The 23,995-nt window shown below is 45.6% G+C and overlaps 1 long non-coding RNA gene across 4 annotated transcripts in view; it reads right to left on the reverse strand.

The window, feature by feature from the left end:
• LOC102017844 overlaps positions 1-19,002 on the reverse strand; it is a 56,032-nt gene extending 37,030 nt beyond the window's left edge. For 2 of the 4 annotated variants that reach the window (XR_001231639.1, XR_001231640.1), the window contains exons 1-4: positions 18,739-19,002; positions 17,201-17,371; positions 3,028-3,155; positions 845-937 (exon numbers count right to left, since the gene is read on the reverse strand). This is a non-coding gene — a long non-coding RNA (uncharacterized LOC102017844). Of the gene's footprint in view, positions 1-844; positions 938-3,027; positions 3,156-17,200; positions 17,372-18,588; positions 18,657-18,738 lie in introns of all 4 variants that reach the window. The other 2 variants (XR_001231642.1, XR_259617.2) reach the window with 2 other exon arrangements.
• Positions 19,003-23,995: the final 4,993 nt, after the last annotated feature.

The following is a 23,995-nucleotide window of genomic DNA, read 5'->3' on the forward strand; positions in this document are numbered from 1 at the left end:
AGAGAGAGAGAGAGAGAGAGAGAGAGAGAGAGAGAGAGAGAGAGAGAAAGAGAGGGAGAGAGAGAGAGGGAGAGAGAGGGAGCAGGGTCCCAATATCCCTTTCAAGGACACTATCTGACTTACTTCCTCCACCCGGGCCCTGTTATTTACAGTTTCAACTACTTCCCAATAGTGTCAGAGACTGGTGGCCAAGCCTTTAACACATGGCCTTTGGGGACATTTAAGATTCAAATCATGACATGTATATTCTGTGCTTACTTTTATTCAACAACACCAGGGTTGAGCAATGTGACAGAGATTATATTTATTGCCTGTAAAGCCTATAACATTTCCTATATGGCTCTTTCCAGAAAGCATTTGCCAACCCCTTCTGTGGACAAGGTGATGCAATGTGAGGTTCATATTCTGGCTCTAGCATTCTCTAGGTGGATGACTTTGCACTAGTCACTGAGTCTATTTGCTCTTTGGTTGTGACATCAGTAAACTTGGCATAATCCTGTTGGCCTCAGTGATACATGATTTGAAAAACAGTTGATGGTTGGAAAGTATACAGCAGTGTTTTGGACATAGGAAGTACCCACATAGGAACTATTGGCTCCTATGTGGTATAAGAGATGGAAATTTCTAAGGAAAAAATGGCTGACTCTGGGTAAACTGCTTGAACTCCTTGGTTCGCACAAATATCTTGGTTATGTTATCACTGCCCAGATTGAATCTTTGCCCTGAGGACTTGACTATCTACCACAGGTCTATGCAGGAAACCATGCCTTTCACCTTGGGCACCATGATGGACTTCTGAACATATTATTTGATTCTCAGTTACAGCAAGCACAAGATCACCCACCTTGTAGTGTCAGGAAGTGTGGCAGGTGACAGAGAGGTCGAGAGGAATCATTCAGGAGGAGGAGGAATCATTCAGGAAGGAGTCCTGGAGGTCCTAAGATAAAATAAGCAATTAAAATGCAATCCTCCGACAAGCTCTAATGGAGCCTGTCTCCTATTGTTTATCGTGAGCGAGATCCAGCCTTTTTAATTGAAGGGGTCACACTCTAGTTTTCATAAATGAAAGTGATCTCATTTGGGAAAATCATATCCTTTTGCTAATTTTAGATACTGTTCCACACTTCCTGTGTTACCAGCCTCCCCTACAATAAATAAAAGAATACTCCTATTTATAAAGTTTTTTATTTGAAGCAGCACCTTACAAAAGAATTGACAAAAAGCAATTGAATTTCCTTTGTGCCCTTGCCAGGTGCTAGAGCAGTGCTAGAGCAGGCATCCTGGTTTTTGCCTTACAGCCCCCTTTGGAATAGCAGATGCTTTTTGTGACTTCATAGTGCAACACAGTGTCCTGGTCACACAGACCGGGAGTCAAAGGATCTGACCTCTGGCGAGGGCTTTGTCATGGTACCTGAACTATGCCATCAGCCTCTGTTCTTGTGGTAGTTGACTTTGTGTGTCAACCTAGAGGTGTTCTTGGATGAGATTAATATTTAAGTTCATAGACTAAGTAAGGTGCATTGCCCTCCAAACTGTGGGGGAAAGCTGTAATTTGGTCTTGGTTATTCCCCAAGGTCCCTGTGTGAAAGGCTGTGGTCTCTAACGTGTGGCTCTACTGGGAGGTGGTGGAATCTTTAAGGGGTGGGGATGAGTGGGACAAGGTGGGGGTGTGCACTTCAAGTTGACAACTTAACCCTGACTGTCAATGTGATTGGATTGGGACACACATAGAAAGTGAGTAAAGCACACTTCTGAGTTTGTGAAGGTTTTTCCAGAGATGATTGTCATGTGGGTCAGCAAGAGAAAGATCTGCTCTGGACAAGGGTGGCATCATCTAGTAAGGTAAAGACCCAGAGAGAAAAAATGTGGAAGATGAGGAGTCCTGCCAGAGTGCTCTCTCCCTGTTTCTATCTGTCTCTGTCTCTGTCTTTCTGCCTCTCTCTGTCTCTCTGCCTCTCTCTCTCTCTCAGTTTCTGTTTCTCTCTCTCTGCTTCTCTCTGTTTCTCCCTCTCCTTCTCTTCCACTGTACTGTAAGCAGCTTTTCTCGGTTAATGCTCCCCTCACCATGACGCTCCCCCTCATCACAGTCCCACAGCAAAGGAGCCATCCACCATGGACAGAAACCTCTGAAATACTGAGTCCAAACAAATCTTTCTTCCTTTAGCTGAAATTTTCAGGTGTTTTGTCATATCATAGTGACAAAAAACGGTATACTCTCCATGCAAGAGGAAATCCTCTAGCTTAGCTGGCTCTGTAATGTCAGCCTTTGGACTTGGAATCACACTGTCTGCTCCAACCTGCTGTCCCACAGTGCAGATTCAAACTTGCTAACCTACATCATCATGTGATGTAATTCCATATAACAAGCCACACACACACACAATTTGTTTCATTTCTCTGAAACCTAATACAGTTCCATGCAATAAAATGAAACTTGATTATAATCAAGTTCCTGTCAACTCTAAGTAAAAGGTAACCATGGACTCCTAGCCATCATGTGTAAACATATGTTGCCTCAAATGGGTGACTGCCCCCTGATTTCCAAACCAGGCACTTCTCATTTTGGAGTGGTTGAGACCCCAGGCATTGGAGCTAGACCCCCTGGGTTCAAACCCAAGTGCTGCCACTTGGTTACTGTCTGACACTGAGTGAACTATTCAGTTCTGATAAACCTCAGTTTCCTCATCTGTAACTTGTCAATAATGTTGATGATGATGATGATATCTACTTTCTAGGATGGTTGCTGAGAACAGCTGATACACGTAAAGTGCCTCTCAAAGAGTCTGGTATTCTCTAAGCCCTTGCCTCAGGATAAACTTGGTTAGACATCAAGAATGAAACATCACTTCTGTTCAGAACTTGACTGGAAATAGTTAAGTAGCTGAATGGAGCCTTAGGGGAAAGAGAAAAAAATTTTCTGTGTGCCAAGAGGGGAGAGAAGTGAAATGCTTAGGGAACAGATTTAATCGCGTCGACAGTTTTTGTTATTAACATTATAAATGTTATATAGCATGTGGCCAACTTCACCTTGTTTCTTTGCCCACGGCAAAGGACTTCTTTCAACACTGGATTGATGCTTTCTGCTACCAAGTGCCTCCTCTATCTTGCTTACAGAAGTAACGTGGGTCCACTCCTCTGCTAGTTACAGCGCCGAGCTATGAGATCATCAGGGGCCAAGAAGATAAACAGTTTAGCAACTTGGCTGCTATTAAGGAGCCTACCTACATAAGCAGTTCGCCTTTCATAGTGGTGGTGAGTAGTTAAAACGCAAATATACCATTAGGTACTGGTTCTCAGAGGTCATGCCTCTTACACTTCTTTCTAAACTTCTTTCTCAATGCCTTTCAAATCTCCCCAGCTAATTTTGGCTCTGCAGAATTAATTTGAGCAAGGCATAAAATTGGCAGTCGAATAAGTTTCTTTGGCTTTCAGATCCCTGTGTTTCTTGTCTTGTGAATTTCCATTGCTCTCTGTTCTTCACTGGCTTCCCATCACCCATCCTCTTGCACCGGGAGTGACGCCATTGTTCTTGACGTGTGATATATCTTTACTTCTCAATGGCCAGTCTGTTAGGCACATATGTGTGTCATGTCTATAATCTTAAGTATGTTACAGAGGGACACACTATGAGTATTACGAATAACAACTAAAAACCTAGACACAGGGAAAAATGGTCTCAGGGACATTTAACATGAATTTTCTTTAATTCAGCTGAATCTCTATGAAGAATTTAGGTACATTGTAGGTATGTGGTCTGTATTCCATATGCTGAAACTAGTGGTAAGAGTTCAAGAACATAGTTAAGTGTGGTTTATAAACTCTGTAAGGTAGATGTTGAAGAGATTTTTATAGATAATCCCAGCCACCAGGTCTCATTAGTTAACTATTATTATGTCTTTATATACCATTAATTATACCACTCTATAAATATATATTATGGGGATAATAATTGAAATAACCATCTTAACTTTTGAGATAATTGTAACTTAAAAGTTCAATGGAGTTTTGAAACTTATTTTAGATAATTTCTTTACAATATACATACATATGTATATATGTATGTGTACATACATGTTCTGACTCAATGATTGTTACAATACACATTACTATGAATCAACTCTCTCTCAAACCAAGTGACATAATACAAGGATGAGAAGGGTGAGTCCCAGAAAAGAGACAGAGCTACTCTATCATTACCATCTGTGAACATGGAAGAGCTCAGGAAATCCAGTGGGAAGCCCTCAGTGAAGGTTTAGGCCCCATCTCTTAGTGCATATGAACTCCCCGGTATGGGCTGTGGATGCTGTGGATGCAGAAACAGCACTGGCTGGAGTGTGTGTGGGGTGGATGGTCATGGTGCAGTGGCAGGAGGGAAGCCTTTATATTTATGAGTCTGACTTTTGAATAAAACTCAAGTTCCCATTCTAGATAATTTCTTATTATGGAATTTCACATAAAATTCATATATTATCAAATCACCTATCTGAAGGAAAAGTACTTGAATCAATAATATTCATGAGAAAAAAGGAAATGGAGCCCAGAGACCCTGTTTGGTCATGCTCATGTTGCCTGTGGAGAAGTAATTGCTGCCTCAAGGCCCCTGTCTCTTGAACTGTAAAATGAAGGCATCGCCCTCCTCCTGTTTCCTCCTGTCTTGATTGACGAGCTCCAGCTTTGAACCCTGATATTGTTGTCACTGATAGAAGGCTTCAAAGAGTAGAAGGAAGTAACCATCAATATGAAGGAGTGAACAGAAAAAATGATTCAAAGAGATACACACAGCAGGGAAGTAGCGAAAGGCACTTGTGTGCAGTGGAGTTGAGGCAGGCTATGTTCCAACGGATGATACTTGGGGTCAGGTTAGTCTCATGAAAGAGGGAGACTCTGGTTCAAAGACTTATTAGGATTAAATGACATCACACACAGAACACACGAAACACAGTTCCAGAAATGAGGATCTGAGGAAGTGCTTAAGGAAGCAAGTCAGTGAATAAGGAAGAAAGTAAATCAGTGAATAGAGGAAGTGAACTTGTGAATAAGGAAAATGTGGAGAAAGGGTGAGTATGTCCTTTGGGGGAAAAGCAAGAGAAGAGAGGAAATGATTTAGAACATGTTTGGCTGAGCAATTAACCTTTCCAAAGCTTTCCCATTCAGCCAAAGTATGCGTGGTGTGTAACTCCTGTTTGCATTGGAGTGAACTATTTTGCACACTACCCACAGAAAGAGGAGCAAACCAGTCAAGCTTTGGGTTATTTTATTTCCTTTTTGAACAATTATGTTCTTTCCAGGCAGTCTGTCACTCAAATTCCCATCAACCTAAGCACAACTAGATTCTGAGGCATCTCCTCCTTGCGAGTTATCTTGGGCTTTCAAAAATCAAAAGTTAATCGCTTTGAAAAAGACCAACCATGATTTTGGTTCCTCTTTGGTACCCGGTGTCCCATTACTAACCTGGGCAGTTGTGAGTTAGCCATGTCCTATTTTCAGAAATGTTCAGTGCCAGCCTAGATCCTTGACAGAAACTCCTGCAGGAATCTCCAGTTTTTCTTTCAGTTTCTCCAGGATCTTATAGTTGTGGCTAGCTGAGGGAAAGGACACCCTGAGAAAATCAGGTGACCATTCTTCATATCAAGTGTTACCCACAGGCTGGATGCATGCAGTTTCCAGGCAAGGGTGCAGTGGGTAGTGGCTGAGAATGTCCAGTAGCCGACAAAGACAAGCTTGAAGAAACTTATTAAATAATAATACTTTTTTCTTGTGGTAGGGATCAAATCCAAGGCCGCATGCATAATAATAAAGTTGTATGTGTAACTGGGGTTCTATTCACAGAATCAGGATAAATAATTCTGTTTGAATATTTACATCTTCAATCCATTCTGATTTCAGTTTAGTACATGGTGAGAGATACGGATCTAGCTTCATTTTTCTGTATGTGGATAGCAGTTTTCTCAGCACCATTTGCTGAAGAGACTATCTTCCCTCTAGGTGCTTTTGTCACCTTTTGTCAAAAATCAGAATACGCCTGCGGGTGTTTCTTTGTCCTTTATTCTGTTCTATTGATCCAAGTGTCTGTTTTTGAGCCATTACCATGCTGTTTTATCACTGTAGCTTTGTAACAGAACTTGAAACCTGGAATTGTAATGCCTCTGGTTTTGCTCTTTATAAAAAAAAATTTACATATAGAAGTATTTACCTATTTTTAGAATTTTACACTAAAACAGTAACAAATTTTAAAAGAAAAAAAATAATAGAATTTTAGATGGTTATATGCACTGTGGAGGCAAAGGATCAGGGTAGGATACTTTTCAATGGGCTGCGCTGGAAGCATTGTCTCTGAAGGAGATTTTTGAGACTTCAGTGAAGGTTGGGGTGGAAAGAAATGCACGGAGGAAAAGCAATATAGGCACAGGAAGTATTAAATACACAGGGGAAGGAGTTAACATGGGATGTATGGTAAAAACCAGAATACCAATGTGGTTGAATGAGGGAGATGGTGGCAGGGCACAGCTCATCAAGATAGGCAAAGGGCCAGAGTTTGAGGTTCTTATAGGCTAGGGAAAGCAGTTTAGATCATATTGTAATTGGGGTGGAAACCCACTGAAGGTTGTAGAGCAGGAAAACATGGTAACTGATTTATGTATTGACAGGATTACTCTGATGGCCACTTGAACATTTGAACTATATTGTCATGTGACCAGAGCGGAAGTGGCATTAAGGTGAAATATGAGGCTGTCCAGGAGCAAGAAGGCAGCTCCTTTAACTAGAACAGTTCCACCAGACGTAACATGAAAGAGGGGCTCAGAACGGCCCCCTTGGAGGAAAATCCACCTTGACCTTTCACTGGATTGAACAAGCAATGTAAAGGAAAAAAGAGGTGAACCACGGATGACTCCTCTGTCTTTGTTTTAAGCAAATGGGTGATGCTGTGTTCCTCACGGAGAAGATGAGGAATTATAGAAACCACTCTAGGTGTGTTAAGCAGGAAGAGTTGTAACACAAGAACTGAGTGCTCCAAAAGCCCTGGAATAGGTGAGAGGTAGAGACAGAAGTTAGGGAGGTGGCCAGTAGTGTTGGGTTCTTCCACCACTCAAGGCCAGTGAATGCAGAAGTTGCTGCTGCCTCCTAGATAACAGAAAACTGGTGCTGATGGTTGTAACTGCCCCATGGTATTGAGAAGAATACCCAAAGTGGATCACTCAGAGACCACTGCACAGTCTTGGTTTTGCCCTGATTCTCAGTGCCAAGGATGCTGCATGGCGAAGAGCTGTTACATTTTTCTTTCATCTTCATAATTCTACCTCACTAGCAGAACATAGACACAACCAGAGTCTAGCACGCAGATGAGGCAGAGAAAGTTCTCAGACATTCAGCTGCTTGCCAAAAAGAAAAACGTAGCACAGGAAAGAGGGGGAAGAATAGGGCCTTGTAGACTAGGAGGAGAAAATAAAACTCGAAGAAATGTTATGTCACAAGTTTATATGTCTATCAGGCATTCAACAGGAGACACCAAGTAGGTAGGTGGAAGTCTAGAATTCAGGGGAAGATTATGAATGGAAATGCACATCAAGATCCATCGACACATAACAAGGGTACAAAGGGAGAGTATTACCAGGGGATAACTGTGGATCAAGAAAGAAAGACCCAAGAGCTGAGCTCTGTGTGATTTAGAGGAAACTTGGAACAACTGAGAAATGCTTCTGGGGTTAAGAAGGTTAAAGTTGGGAGCTGAGCAAAGCTCAGAGGGATGGCTTATGTCCTCCATCAAGAGTACAAGAGAGCATGTAGGTCGAGCAGAGGCATGAACAGCCAAAGAACTGAGAAGGTGTAAGTACAACCCTCAAAGTCAAGTGCAGATAGAAGAACAACCATGTTATCTATCCTGTATATACATACATACAAAATTTCTCCTTCTTTCCCTTCTCTTTTCCCACATCCCAGAAGCCCTTTACTCTTCGGTGGTTTCCTATCATTTCACAGTGTTCTTCTATCTGCTGTTTCTATGCTGAAAGAAACTGTCAATGAGTCTTTGGTTGACCAGTATTGCATGTCTATATCTGTTTTCATGAGAAGCCACTTTGAAGATATCAATATGTAATACAACCACCATTGTTAATTCCCTACCACTTTGTTTGTAACTCTGTATTGTCTGTATTGTGCTTGTGATATGTTGTAAAATGTTGTATGTCTGTTAATGTTTCCCTCCTTTTATCCTTAAAATAAAAAAAAAAAAAACAAAGTCAAGTGCAAAAGGTGCAGAATAACTATCTGCATCAATGAGCTTAGCATTTCAGTAAGGAGGAGTATGAGGAGTTGACATGGGTTTGGTCATGGACTTGGGAACCTTGGGTAATCCTAGCCAGAGTAATTCGCTAGGTTTGGGGTGAGGGCAGATAATGTTCATTGACAAAGTACAGTGAATTTACCCAACTCTTTGGAGTAGCTGTGATGTAATATAAAGAAAACAGGGAAACAGAAGCAAAGATGATGCAGAGATTAGAAGGGACAGAATTTTTAAGGAAGGAAATACTAAACATGTTCATGTGCTGATGGGGATGATGCGTAGCTGTGGAGTCAGCTTAAGAATGGAGCAGCCACAACTCAAATTGATTGGCAGGTCATGACCTACACGGTAGAAGTCTATTTTGCATTCCACCTGTACTTGGCATTGTGAGGTTTCTTTCTTTGCTCTTGAAGAAATTGATGGACAATCAAAATACACACATATGTAAAAAATCAGAGAGCAATTTCTGAGAAAATCAAACAAGGACAATACTTTGTTTTAGAAATTATCATTTGCTATGGTTTATGTCTGAGTGTCCCCCTAAAGCCTCAGGCAATGATAGTAGGACCTTTGGGAGGTAATTGGATATGGGGCTTATAGCAGACTCACTGTTAGGAAGTGGGGTCTGGTTGGAAGAGACTGTCTCTGAAGGCCAAGCCTGGAAACATCTATCTCCCTTCCCAGGCCCTCCCTTCGCTCTTTGCTTCCTGCCCACCATGCCATGAGTAGCTCTCCTCTGCCAGGTTCCTCTGTCGTGCCACCCTGTCTTCGAGCCAGCAGACTACAGATTTAACCCTCTATCTTAGTTACTTTTCTCTCATTGCTGGGACAAAATACCTGACACCCCAAATTAAGGAAGGAATGGTTTGCTCAGCTCACAGTTTGTGGGAGTTTCAGTCAGTACTCAGCTGGCTCCAAGGCAGAGTGGCACATAGCAGAGGGCAACAGTTTATGGCAGCAGAAGACAGCAAAAGCAGCCTCTTTTTCCCCTTATATTGTATGCAAACTACCCACCCCACTGCGGGAGTAGCACTCATACCCATAATACCAACATTGGACTGTGGATCAATTAAAAACTCAAGAAGCCTGCCCCATGACTGCATGAGGCTTTGTGGGGACAAACTGTAACACCCTCTATAAACTGTGACTCAAAATAAAACTTTCCTTCTTTAATTTGTGGATGTCAGGTATTATATTTCAGGAATGAAAAAGTGCCTAAGACACTACTGTAAGCACAGGAGATACTAAATAATGAAATTGTGAAGTGGTGTTTGGTAGAGAAGATAGAGGAACGCTTTTGCCTCGCACTTGTATATCAGATCTGTATAATATTATGGACATAAATTGATGAGTTTGTGGAGGGCATTCTTCAGAAGAATGGATAGTTTAATAAAGATACAGAGTAAGAAATCACCAAAGCATGTTGAAAGTAGCAAAAGAATCAGAGTAGCTCGTGCGGAGGAGCTGTGGATGATGAACCCCAGTGGAGGTCTTAAGTTTTACCCATGTGCAGTAAGATCCACCTGATGGAGAATAACCACCAGGTTCTTGAATGGGTCTATACAATGCCTTCTTTGCCTGCACCAGTGGATCTATGAATTATTTGCTCTAAAACAATTTTGCTTTGTTTTTCAGACAAACCTTGAGAATTCAGAAAGTTCTGGAAGCCATCCACGTAAACACCAAAACACCAGCCCGGCACAAGCCTATCCAGCTTGTGCTGGCAATTAACCTGGAAACTCTCTTACTGTTAATTCTCATTTGTTTCCATACTTAGTAAACATACACTTCATTACAAAGCTGTCATCAAAAAAATTTTAGTGCCTCATTGCGCAAACATCTTTCCTGTGTGCAAAGCATTTTCAAAGCTTAATAATTCTGCATCTGATTTACATCATTGTATTTAAATTAAGGAAGTATTGGTCATCCTGCCTACCAAAACATACTCACAAATTACAATCATCTTTACAGCTACGTGGTAACAACCTATCTCTTCCGGGTTTCCAGAGACAGTTCTATGCTATGTGCTTTTTCAAAAACAGGGACACTGAGAGGAAAGACAGTGATTGATTGGGAAATGCTTCCGGGATTAAGAATGTTGAAGCTGAGGCCTGGGGTCTGCTTAAAGGAATGGCTGAAGCATTTCCACCAAGACTGTCCACAACGATCACGTTCTCTGGGGAATCCTCACCAGTGTGGTACAGAACCCTTTGGCTCCATGTCCTGTCATTCCAACAAACTATTCTTCCTGACTCAGCATCCCGTGCCATGGCATGTGGAGCACAGCTCTGGGAGAGATGGATTCTCAGCCTGGTGGGTTAGTGACCAAGCAATGGCTTCAAAGAAAGGATGGCCATTCTGTGTGGTGAAGGGCTCCCAGAGAAGGTACTCAGTGTTGTCCTTTTCTTGTTCAGTGTGAAGCAGAGGAGAATGACGCCTCTACTCTGTCACTTTGTACTGCAAAACGATCATAATGTTTTAGGCTTCTTGGAGGATGAGCATTTTTTGAAAATGAAATTTAGGAGCGGGTGGTTGAGAGCTGGGAAATGCAGAGAAATATGGTTTGGGCTCAGGAAAAAGGTATGAAAAAATATGACGGTGCTATGTGGGAAAGTCATGTTCACACCCACACACAACTCTTGCTGAAAGCACTGCACGCTGGAGCTCTTGAATCCCGCTGATCGGGCCCTGGAAGGGTGATCATCTAACCCCAGGGAGGGCCATTCTCTTCAGCAGAGGTGGCAGATGTCTTGTGCTCTTCTGCTGTCACTTTGGTTCCGAGCTTGAGGATTGCAGGGAAACTCACTGATCTTTCTCCTGGGCCTTCGCTCCATGTGAGGCCACACTGCTGCTCCACTCATTCCTAGGAATGTGTTGGTGTTGCAAGGTTATTCCACGCCCGGTGATGGAGAAAACGCAGAATTTATTTAGCATCTCCCTGATGATTCTGTGAGCGTTTGTGGTGAGTTTAGTTGATGGATTGCTGTTGGTGATTAGTCTCCTTTGTAAGAGCGGTTCTGCTTGCGGTATGCACTTCTGTGGAATCTGGTTTGGCACCTCGTCCAACCAGTGAAAAGTCTTCCAGTTTGGTTTTCTTAGTGTGGCTTGTGTTGCTGCTCTCAGCTATCACCCCGTCCGTTTCTGGCCTCATCCTCAGTGTGCTGTTCAGCTTGAGATCTGCCACTTCCAAACACCCTGGCAGCCACTGGGCTTTCAATGAACAGGTTGCCCTGCTCTGAAATGCAGAGTAGAAAACACCTGCGCTCCCATTATCTGCTTAAAACCAAACCCTTGGTTGGCTCCAGCCTCCTCTGAGGTCTAGTGTGGCTTTTCCGGCAGACTGTCTGTGTTTCGAGGGATCGGCGCCCCCTCAAATGTGCACCTGGCTCTAACTACCACTCTGAGTAGTGCTGCTCAAGTACTGTGTGATTTCCGCTGGCCTCTCATGCTGGCCTTTCCATCCTGTGGTTGTGCAGTTCCTTCAACTTTCACATGGAAGTCGATTTAGTAGGATTCTTGGCTGACTCCTTAGGGCTTTTACACAACCTGCCTATCCTCTGAACTTAGTTCTTGCCATTTCGGTCCCCAGGCTCACATTCTTTGGTCTGCGTATTATTGGATAAAATGTCTGGTCTTCACCTGAGCCCGGCGCGGGGACCTGTGTGTGCTTTCCAGGGTGCTAGAATTATACTCCAACCTTCAGCTCTGAGAGCAAGGGCCAGCCCCTGCCACCACAGGGAGGGTGAGGTACACATTTCAGTGTGAAAAACCAATTTCCACATAGACAGAGGCTGTCAAGGGGGCAACAGGAAGATGTGAGGAATGGCTCATCACAGTGACAAGGGAGTGTGACAATAAACCTCTCTTGGGTGGGGTTTTGTTATGCTTTGGAAGGGGGAAAAACAATTCTGATTGAGTCAACGCAGCAGATGCTGAAAAGTGAGCTGTCAAGGGTCTTTGTCCTGCGGGAAACTGAGTCCTCGGGACTCGGCCAGCCAGGCTTCCGATACAATCTGCAGCTCATATCAAGAGGGGCCGGACAAAGGGAGACACCCCACAACCGGCCTGGCTTGGCAGAGAGGTGGCTCCCAGGCCCACAGGGAGCAGTGGCTTCCATCCCTCCCCTTGTGCACCCACAATGCAGGCCTCTCCCAGCCCCTTCCCTTCATGTGGCTTTCACAGCTGGCGGGGAAGAGCCATGGACTCCAGAGGGAGGCAACCTCTCTGGAAGCTGGATTTGCCGATCACCAGCAGAGCACTCTGTAATCAGTACCCAGTGACACAGGGGAGACTTTAGGCAAATCATTCAGCTCATTGTGCCTTAACTATTGAATAGTAGGATGGGGTACTAATGGTCACTCTCTTGCAGACTTTAGAGGATTTAATGAGGCAATCCACGGGAAGCGCTTAGCACATAGTATGACCACACTCCCTGAGGCACTCCCATTCCCATCTTTAGGCGTCAGGGCCCGATTCTCACAGGCAATCAGGGTGCAACTGGAAAATGGTAATGCACAGCCAGAGGATTGGATCCCCTTCCGAGACAGGGCTAGGGGAGGTCCTCTTGACCACTAGGGGGCACCAATTCCACGGAAGAGAAGGGAGTGAATAGAGAGGGCCCAGTCGATACCCCTGCAGTGAAAATCAAATGAGTGATTTATTTTCTGAGGTGAAGTTTGAGAAGTTGATACCACTGTTTCTGCAGGGGTGGGTGGTCACGTGTTCATGTCACCAAGAAAGGGTTCTTAGGTCCCTGTCTGGGGCTTAGCTATTTTACACTCACACTTTTTGCTTCTCTTTAATTCAACCCCTTTTTACAAGAGGTGATCAAACAATATGTTATTTAAATTTTAAAAACTTTATTGTAGTAACTTACACTTTTCCAAGAACAACAGGATTCGTGTATATGAACTGAGGGGAACTGTTCTGTGTAGGATGAATGACAATGTATATTTTACTGTAATAAATTTTTTGATCTAGACATTCATTTATTTTATGATCACCCCTGGTTGATCACCCCTTCACCGCAATTTCTGTCAAATAAAAACATTATCCTGTGTCCTCATCCACTGTACCTGGCACCGCATGACTTCTGGCTTTTCAAAATGACCATGAAAGGTAAATGTTTTGAGGCAATTCAGAATATGGAGGCAGACACCGCAGTGCAGCTAAAGACACTCATGAAAGCAGACTCCCAGAGCTGCATCAGAAAGTGGCAAGAATGATGGGATAAGTGTGTGAGGTGGGGGAGAGGACTCTGAGGTGGATTAAAGGCAGTGTGTCTTGTACTGTAATTAAATTAAATTTAAATTTAAAATTTAAATTAAAAATTTAAACAGTGACCATATATTATGAGCAGACCTTGTACTTTGAATCTTCTTTCTCCTCCATTTATATTATTTTTATTTTAATTTCTGGAAAGTAAACAAAATTCTTAGTGGCAGGAGGAGATATGTGGAAGGAAGAAGGAACCTTGGTGTACAATGTTTCTGATTTATTCTTTTTTAGCCAACCTTGCCAAACCCGATCATACCCATCTGGAGCCTTTTCCACCTGGCTCATATGCAGGCACAGAGAGAGTAACCGTTCCCAAGACTTCCAGGGACCCATGGAGGTTTTCTTATCGGAATTAAGCCATCTTTGCATTGAAGGTACCTAGGCCCTGGGAAGCATGGAGCCATGGTTATTCCAGACTGTGTAATAGGCAGGCCAGGTGTGGGGAATTTACCAGCTTTGCCCAGAACACAGAATGTGTCTAGCTTCTCTTTAGAAGAGAAAATTTTACACTTGCATACAATGCTGTGTCCTGGAGTCTGTGGACTTCATTAAATATGAGTGAACCCTTGTGAGAGATGGCTAGTATCCCACTAGATGGCTAGTGTCACAATCGCCAGGCACATTGTCCCAGCCCTGTGATCCAGGCCTGGGCTGAGACACACTGACACCTTGATGTACAGCCCAGGTATAAGCGGCAAATTCACAGATTTTACACTCCTCAACATTTTAACAACCACTGCTCTGGAGGATAATTGGACACCTACTGGCATTTGAGATATGTCTCCCTTCACATTACGTTGCTACCTCCTAGAGGAATCTTTGAAATTGTTATTGCTGTGAAAAATCTAACCAAACAAAAAAGCCCCAAATGACTGGAGCTCTTCCCAGTACTTTTCACGTCTCACACACTCTGCAGAGCGGATCCCAGGGATTTATCACCCTCCAGTTTGCAAGCAGGACAGCTCAGAGCCGTAGGTTGGCGGTGAGGGGCTGTGGCTATGATGTGGCTTTTTCACTGCAAGAAGCAAGCATTCCCTGGACTGAGAGGGTGTGGGGGTAGGGGTGCAGGGCAGGAGGGACCTGGAGGCAGAGCAGTACCTCGGGACTCTTCTGCAGCATTGATTGGACAGACTCAGGAGCATGCAGGATACGGCTGTTTGTGCAGCTGACACTGCTTCTGCTTTGCAGACCTACCCAGGAAACTCCGTGGAGCTCAGGGGGAGCCCAGCCACAGTAAGACAAGGTCTTCCCAGAGTTGGCCTGAGGAAACGGATCAGGAGCAAGCGCCACAGAGGAAACCTGTTTTCAAACATCCTGTGTCCGTTTCTGCTTCTGGAAAACCACTTTACATGAACCTTGGACTCAATTCATCTTCCTTTTGCCTCATATTCTCAGATTTCCAGGCAGGAAAGCAGCCTGGGTACTTTACGGGATAGACCCCCATGCACAGCAAAAGCAAAACAGCAAAGCATCCCTGAGAATGGGCCTAGTGGAGGCCTTTCTTAGGTCCTTAGGGAAATTTCTTTTACTGTGTCTACCAATGCTCCAATTTAGTGCTTACTGAGAAGAATCATAAATGTGACAAAATTGGGAATGCCCATTGAAGAGTCTGTCTTCTGCAATGTGCCCTGATGAATCTTCTTACAGATAATTCCCATGTTTACTAAGGAAAGAACCCATTTTTGGTGTATATATTAGTAGGATTCAGGGTAATCTTTATTAGTGTATAACTTGTGCAAATGCAGACAGAAGAAGTCTGCAGTTGGTTTAATGTTCTGCTGTCGCCATCTTGAAATCCTTCATATTGTTTGAAGTTGGGATTCTGCATTTTCTGTGTGCACTGCCTTCCACAGATTATGTACTAAGATGACTGTGTGGTCAGGTACAAAGAACTCAGGATTTCAAATCAGACAGACCTGGCTCAAGTTATGATGACCCATTTAGTAAATGTCATCTTGGGCAAGTGGAAATACCTTCCTAGCCCAAGTTCTCCCATCAAAAACACAAAAGTGCTAAAGTAGGATTGTTGTAAAGATTCCTACCATATGCGGGGGCCCAGGGACAAGTAAATGAATACCAATGATTTTCAGTAAAATTAATTTAAGTGAATTGTACCTCATTCTTGAGATATATGGTCTATATAACTTAATAACACAAACTGTGTATTTCTTGAGTTACGCTTGCATTCACAAAGTCCATATTTATAGTATATGAGTGCAAGCAAGTATATTGGCCAATTTCAAGTTTTAGCATTTCTTTCTTTCTTCTTGGGTTTAGGGCCCAGTTCAGAATGTGGCAATAATTATAGCTGGTGCTGGCCCTTAGCACATGCCACCACTACAGTAGCTGTCCACTGCAAAGTCCATATGCGCAGTATGCCTGTCACATTCTTCGACTCTCATGACACACCCTCCCCCTACTTCTGTGTGCCAAACACAGAGGCTTAGGGAGACTAACTCATCAAAGACCCCGTCATGAAGAGGTCACAGAGATGGTACTGGACAAAAGTTTCAGACACCAAGGCTGTTCTGACGGAGGGACAGTGGGCTTAGGAACAACCCTTTTCTGACCACAGCAACCTCTACGGTTCCCACTTCCTGCTTCCTTCCTGCTTTCCTTTTGGTTTTTGATCTTTGTGTAGTCTTAACTCTTTTTCTGTTGCTTTTTGTCTTATCCCTGCTGAGCAGAAAACCCACTCCCTGCTTGAAGGAGGCGAGATGCAACCATATCTGAGCTGCTTCACCCAGCATGGCAGAGGGGTGGGCCCCTCATGAAGAAGGAGGGGCTGGGTAGAAGGAGCTGGGTTTTCATTCTGCCTGGAAGAGGCAATATCTTTAAGGGACAAAACCCTAATCTGCTTTTTAGCAGAAGCAGTTCTTCCCAAGAGGTCAGGAAATAGCTCTGTGAAATCCAGATTTCCTCAACAATCCCCAGTAAGTGCAGGGTTTTCCCGTGCTATAAGGACACGGGGCTGCAGGGCATCCATCCTAGCAGCTCGCATGGTGAGCTGATGGTACTGGACAGTGAATTAAGACCCAACTTCTGCCTTCTGATGAGTGTGCATGCATTTCTATATCGATTCCCAAGGGACTGCAAGTGACAAAATGCGGGCAAGAGAGGCCACCAGACTCTATACAAACAGATGATAAATGCAAATGGGAGGGGATACGGAGGACTTCCTGTTGCTGGTTACAGTTTGAGGGCAGGCAGATCTACCTTTATTCAACTGTCACCTGGAAGCCCATGCTGGAATGAGAAGATCCAGCCACCTTCTTAGCGTCTCTTTGCCATCCCTCGGTCTGACATTGCTCCGTAGGTAGCTGGAGGTAGCACCTGCCCTGAGCTCGGCAACAACACAGAGGACAAAGCCAAGCTCTGTGGCATTGGGACAGTCCCCAGGAGTCAGCCTGAGCCCTGGCACCTGGACTGAGCAGGCTGGTCCTCAGGCCCTGGCCCCTCGCCCACCCGCTAGCCTTCCCGTCTCTCTCCTTACCCGGTTATCTGTTTCCCACTGACTGACAGCGGCAGCCTGCTTTCAAGCTGGTCCTCACTCCAAAAGCATGGGCCGCAGAGCATGACAAGAGTGACAAATGGAGAGCAAGAAGCATCACAGGTCTCTACACTGACTGTCCATGTACTTACCGACAATTATACAATCTGACTCCTTTTCATGTCTTTTTATCTGCACGCCAGGGCTGATGGGCTGCCAGAAAGACCAGCGCTCCCCGTGTGCTCCACTCGCCAGATCCTTTGGGGTCCAGATGGTGACAGCAACCTTGCCCGAGCTCCTCACTCTTCCCAGGAATTGTATATCTGAGGAAAAGTTGGACCTCTTGGTTCGTCTTGGGAATTTGAATTTTGTTTTAAACATAAACATGCACACACATACACACACACACACACACACACACACACAGACCACAGCACACCCACACACCAAGCCTGTAGCATCCTGCCTCTTATTAGAGTGTGATGATTTGGGGGCTGAAAAGAGAAGCTTCGTGTGGGGCAAGCTATCTGCTCCACCTGCCCCCTCGCCCCTCCGGTTCTCCTCTCCCGTGCTGGGATCTGAGCCGGTGCACCTGTAGCAGCCCCGAGGGCGCCTGTGGCACCCCTGGCCGAGGTCCCGTCCTGTGGCTCTCCAGCCACCCTCACTGCCTTCTGGACACATGCCTTGCCCCTCAGGCCTCACCAAACTCTGCTGCTCTCTAGAGCAAGGAAATAGCGAAGGAAAAGGCTGGACAAAGAAAGGAGGGCTGGCCCATCTTACGGCACTCTTTCTGCACCAGATCTGGGGCACCTGGTAACCAAGGAAACATTAGGAAGAAAAAGAAGGGCCTGCCTTGGAGGTGCTTTCCAGGACTAGATCCACCTTCCAAAATAAACATTAGCTCGGGCCAGGATGCCCAGGTCTAAACACAAGCTGGAAGAAGTAACCAGGTATTGTAGCTTATACACAGCAGGTCTCCGCGTGTGCGCCTAGCGGCCTGTTGCCCGGACTACCCCAGCCCTAATCACCATGTCATTGACTATGCAAATTTGACCCCTGTGGGCTCTGGACCCCAGGACAGTTCCTCCAAGGGCCATACAAGGTCAAAAACTCCACCGCCCCACGGAGGGGCTGAGTCAGGACGCTGCTTGGCAGGAGTGAAACCTCAGACCAAAACTTCAATCCCACCCCAAACTCTAAAGTTTAAAACCCTCAACGCCACCCCCCCCCGCAGCGCCCCGAGCTCCTCCCACTGGCGCGCTCCGCCCTGTGGAGTGGGTCCTGCTCTCCTCTTTCAAATCAATCACTGACCCTGCTGCTGCTCTTGGGTGTCCTGCTCGGTTCTTTGTGTAGGACATTAAGAGCCTGGACAGGACCCCCAGCCCGGAAGCACTCTTGCAAAGCCACAAGAGTTCAATGATCAGTAACAGGAAGCCAGGGTTCTGAACCTAAACCCATATCTGACTTTATCAGCGTTTTCTGTTTGTCCAGTGAAAGTGGACTGGTGACGCCTTCTCACAGCTGAGGGTGGCTCTCTCACCTGTCCACTCTGTTAAGAGTTATCAGCAGGGGCCGGAGCAGGCTCCGGGCTGGCGAGAAAGAGAAGCTCTGGACAAAGGGAGAACCTGGAATAAATCTCATCCACTGATTACAAAACACAATCAAAAGATCTGGGTGTGGTGGTGCATACCGGTAATCCCAGAGCTCTGGGAGGCTGATGCAGGAGAACTGTGAGATAAACCAATCAGGGCAACTCTTGCAATATGGGAAGAACTTGTCTGAAATTAAAAAAAACAAAACAAAACAAAAAAACAGGTGGGGCTGTAGCTCCGTGTCAAGGCCCAGGGTTTAATCCTCAGCACGCAAAAATAAAACTAAACAGAAAACGTTTCTGCGGACTGAGTGAGCTGTTTGCACATCTGCCAAGTGCTGCCCATGTATCCTGAGGCGCACCCTGCTGTTATGGAACATGGTGTTTTACAATTCTAGCTCTAGAATTGTTGGGTAAAGGCTACCAGGCTGCGGTGCTCCAGGGGGGAGGGCTCGCTGTTAAGGCAGAACTGCCTAGTTACTCCCTCTCGTGGTCCTTTGTCTTGGTTGTTTATGCAGGTGCTTTTCTTTCCCTCTCTACTCTGGGACTTCACATGCTGGGGTAACAAGAACGGAAGCTTCACACCTTTTCCACTTTGGTCCTCCGACCACCCTCACCCCACTTCACAGGTGAGGACACCGGGAGATCAGGGGTCAGGTATGACACAGGCCGGAGCTCGGGGTGGGTCTGCTGGTGCGCACCCCTGAGGATGGAGGCAGCTTCTCCACTGTGGGAGACTTGGCCCTGGTGAGTCTCCTTAGCTCTGTCTCAGCCTGAGTTTTGGTTGTCACGGTTGAAGCAATGAGTCTGGTGTCCAGCAGCGAGGACCAGAGATGCTGTGAAATACCCACAAGAACCGCACAAGCACTCACCCCTGGTGTAGCACAGAATTGTCCTCTCGCAAATGTCAACAGTGTCAAGTTGGGAAAACCCTGGTAAAGAAAAAGCATAGGACACACACACACGCACACACATGTAAATCTGTAACATCTAACAGTAAATCTACTCGCTAGCATCCATCTGGCCAGCAATGTCTTCCCTCTTCCCAGAAGAGCAAGAATAGCTAGTCTTTTGAAAGGGACTTTAAAGTATTCACTAATTTAAAACTTTTAAAAATCACTATTTAAAAGAGTTATGGAGCAAAATGAGCTACGTGTCATTGCTCCTCAGAAATACCATGGCGTGTGTGTGCACGTGTGTGTGTGCGCGTGTGTGCGTGTGAGCACACACACATTCGAGTGGCAAGCTCCCTTCCTAGTTCCTGTGGATTTCCCCTCAGGCTATGGAAAGCCCAGGTCTTTCCCCGAGACCTTGTGCCTGTGATTTTGTCTCCCCACAGCCTTGGAGCCCGGACCTGGACCAGGACAGGTCACCTCCACAAGACCTCTGCCAAGACTCCTTCCCAGCAACCATCCTGATCCTCATTGTACTGTGCAGTGATATCACATTCAACGTTGTCTCCATTCAAGGGTGTTATATCAATGCTGTTACATATTCTGCTGCTCGTATGTTGTACATTGCATTAATATGCATGACATTAACAGCTGTACACATTACTCTATATGCTGTATTGGCAACAAGTTACGTATTATTTTAGTAAGTATCACTTGTAACACATTGCATATGGTATTAATGATGCATATAATATATCAGGGTGATGTACATTACATATTATATTATTAAAAACTTCCATATTACATCAACACATTACTTATCACATTTATGCACATTATATGTTACCTTAATAACACAACATATTGATAATGCATTTTATATTATATCAGCAAATATACTGCATTCATAATACATTAAATATTGCACTAAGATATACTATATATGAAAATGATACACACGACACATTATATTAACACCCTTCATATTGCATCCTGAGTACATTGCATATCACAATTATATAGTGCATTAATAATATGTCATGTTAGTAACACATTACAATGATAACACATAGCACAGATATAACTCACTCTACAGTACTAGAGTCCCCCCCTTACACTTTCCAGTAATGCACACCATGTATTATGTTGCTGCACACATCTTGATGCCTGACTAGAGAAAACTTCACCCCTTCTGATTTCCTCCACTCCCGGCACCACCTGCAGCTGGTGTAGACAACCTGGCTCCACAAAGCCATGACACCTGCCAAGAGGGCAGCTCCTACTGCAGCCCACACAGGCCCTCAGCTGCCTGGGGACTCCCCAGCCTCCTCACCCCAGTGTCCCTCACCGTGCCCAGTCAGTCCCTTGGCTTGGGCTTTCCTGGGGCCCTGGCCCTCCAAATTCTTTCCCTGACTGCTGCCCTACTGCAGGCCATGCCCAAACAAGGTGCTGGGTGAAGAGGTTCCACTTCTCAGCAACATGCACCACCCGCTGGCCATTCTGGGTGCCATCAGGACCTTTGTGGTAGCAGGGTTTCTGCCAGGTGCTGTCAAGGAGGTGGCCATCCTTTCCTCATGGGGCTGGAGTCTGGTTGTGGAGAGCGGAGGTCAGACTTTAATAAACATACCCATAAAATTGAAGTCAGAGGGACATTATATCTCTCTCAGGGGAAGGCATTTGGTTCCAGCTCCTGGGGCTGGCTCACCTCTGCCACCCCTCACATCACTCACAGCTCTGGGGATACCGGTGTGCCTGCGACGTGTGCCCCACTTTGGCTGCACTGCAGCCCAGCTCTGCACCGGGAAAGGAGAGTAAGGGCAGCAGGCTTTGTGCTGGCCACATCAGGCTCAGCCAGGGCTCTCTGAGTGGATCCTACTTCTGCCCACTGGCCTGGGTTCTGGCCCAAGGCTCGGCCCTGCCAGCACGCCCCCATTCTTGGTGCAGGTGGCCACCAGCAATGTCCAGGATGGGATGAATGCACTACCCGCTGTGAATACAGAGTACAAGGAACATGATTAATAGTTATGCCAGGGTAATGAGTGGGTACTGGGCTGCCTCCTCCTCCTCTTTGATAAACTTTTGTCTCCTCCCACCAGCAGAGGAGGCTATGGGACCAGAAGACCAGAAAGAAGGCCTGGTACAAGGTGTTCCTAAGGGAACCAGACTGGATCCTGACTTTGTGTGGTTAGGATGCGGGACCAGGCAGGGCAGCACCAGGCCCAGCAGCGCCTCCGGAGCCCAACAGGATTGGAGAGGGGAAGAGGTACTCTCTTCCCAGTGTTGCCCTGGGGCTTTTCCTCTCCCAGGAGGGTGGCAGGACCCGACTCCTTGTCCCCAGCCTCTCCCTTCAGAGCAGTTGGGGTTTAAGGGTTCTAGGAGGGAGGGGGACCATTTGTATTGCTCCAGGCAGGCTGGCCCTTGTACCTCATCTCCCTCCTGGGTCTCTGTCCCCTGGGACTAAATGGGACTATTGGATTTCACTGTCTTTGTGTTCATTCTAGAACCTTCTTCAGCTCCAGGCTTCTGCCTCAACTGAACAAGAGCACTGCTCTGCACCCAGGAAAAGCAGGAAAGAGCAGACGCACAATGACAGGAACTCACAAGTCACTGAGTGAGAACAGGGAAACCCCCACAGGAAAATCTCAGTTTCACCAAAATGATGCCGCTCCTCCACAGCCCAGTAAATAGAATTTCTGGGAAAACTCAGCTTAATCAAAAAACTCTCTGTTTTGCCCTTGTTGATGAAAATTCCACCCAAGTTGTGTGCTACTTGTCCTTAAATTAATGAGCATTTTCTGACTTTAGGGTTCGAATTTGTTTTACTTAATATTGTAGCTAGCAACAGAAGGGGACTTTTGGCTCACAAGTAAAGAATGACCTTAGAACAAATCCAGACACATACAAAACCTTACCTGAAGGTCACACACAACATTACCTGCCGGTCACACCATGTCTTATAAATATTTGTTCATTTGGTTCTCAGAATAATCCTATCCATAGGAACCATTATTATCACCACTGGACAGATAAGAAAACCAAGTGGGAAAGTTAGGTAACCCATTCAAGGACACACAGCCGCTAAGTCATCACACGCAGTCTGCCTGTGTCCAAAGCCACCAAGCCACACCCAAGGTCATAGAGCAAGTACAAACCCTATCTCGCTTACTCAGAGATGTGAATGACCGAAATTCTTCAGGATGTTTAGTTTCACAATCCACAATTTCCTCCCCATCCTTTGTCCTCCAAACAGTAAAATATTGTCTCTATTCATTTTTCCTTTTGTTGGAGCTTACCATAACTACAAAACAGGGTTGCTCTGATCAAAACAAATTACATTTGGGCTTAGCGCATGTTTAAATTGCTTTCATAACCACCAAGAACTATATAGTCTTCCTTTTTTATAGAATCCCTTATAACATCTCACAGGACTGAACTCTGCCTTTTTGTCCTGAAGGTTGATAGCAGGGGCGCACACCATGATTTCATAGGATTTGCCTCTATGGGGAGCGGGGTGGTTAGTGGGAACTCCTGGGCTCCTCTCCACACTCCAGAGGTCAGCAGGCCTTAGGTGAAGGTCAGCAATGGCCACATGGCCCTTCTTAGCCTTGTCTGCACGCACTTCTGAGGAAGCCTGAGCTTCTGCACCTACTGCCCTGAGTTTTCTATGGAGCTGACCTCCAGGGCAGGAGGAGTACCCGTCCTGCCTGGGGAAGAGGCAGAAGGTGTGGCAGTGCCCGAAGCTCTGGGGCATCCATCTGCCCTTGTCTTGCCACCACAGGATCGGCTTTGCCTTGGTGGGGATCACAAGGGCTGGCCAGGCCAAGGGTTCCATTTAGTCTAAGCTTTCTCAGCCTCAGCACTGTTGACCTTGGGGAGTACCCTCCTTGGTTGTTGCGGGGGCTGCCCCTGCACTGTAGGGTAGGGGCAGCATCCCTGGCCTCCACCATTAGATGCCAACAGCGACTCCCTTGTTATGACAATACAAAAAGTCCCTAGGTAGCACCAAATGTGAAGGAAGCAATTGTTGAAAACTGCCAGTTTATTCTTATAAACCAGTTTCCAGGACCAAAAGAAAATTGTTGGAATTAAATCCAACCCTTTTACACCAGACACACAGCCTCTGGACTGAACCCAACATTGACCTAACTTTCCCAGATTATTTCAGATCGGCCTCGGAAAGAACGGGCGCTCGGATTGGCTCAAGGGTGGAGTGAAGGCGATGATGCCCTTGGGGGAGGGCCGCTCAGGCACATCCGGTAAGCAGACTCCATTTTCTTCACTCAAGAACCTTTAGAGGAGATGTCACACGGGGTGTGCAATCGCATCGCACACTCTGAGGGATCATTCCAGTTAACAGTGAGGCCCAGGACTGCTGCAAGGCTGAGAAAGATTAAAACTTAACTCCTCTTCCCAATAAATGCAGCTAGGCCCTGGACACCTCCTCATGCCTTCCATATTTTCTT

The sequence above is a fragment of the Chinchilla lanigera genome, unplaced genomic scaffold (genome assembly GCF_000276665.1).
Source record: "Chinchilla lanigera isolate Chin_1 unplaced genomic scaffold, ChiLan1.0 scaffold00006, whole genome shotgun sequence".
In the NCBI taxonomy this organism is placed as follows: domain Eukaryota; kingdom Metazoa; phylum Chordata; class Mammalia; order Rodentia; family Chinchillidae; genus Chinchilla; species Chinchilla lanigera.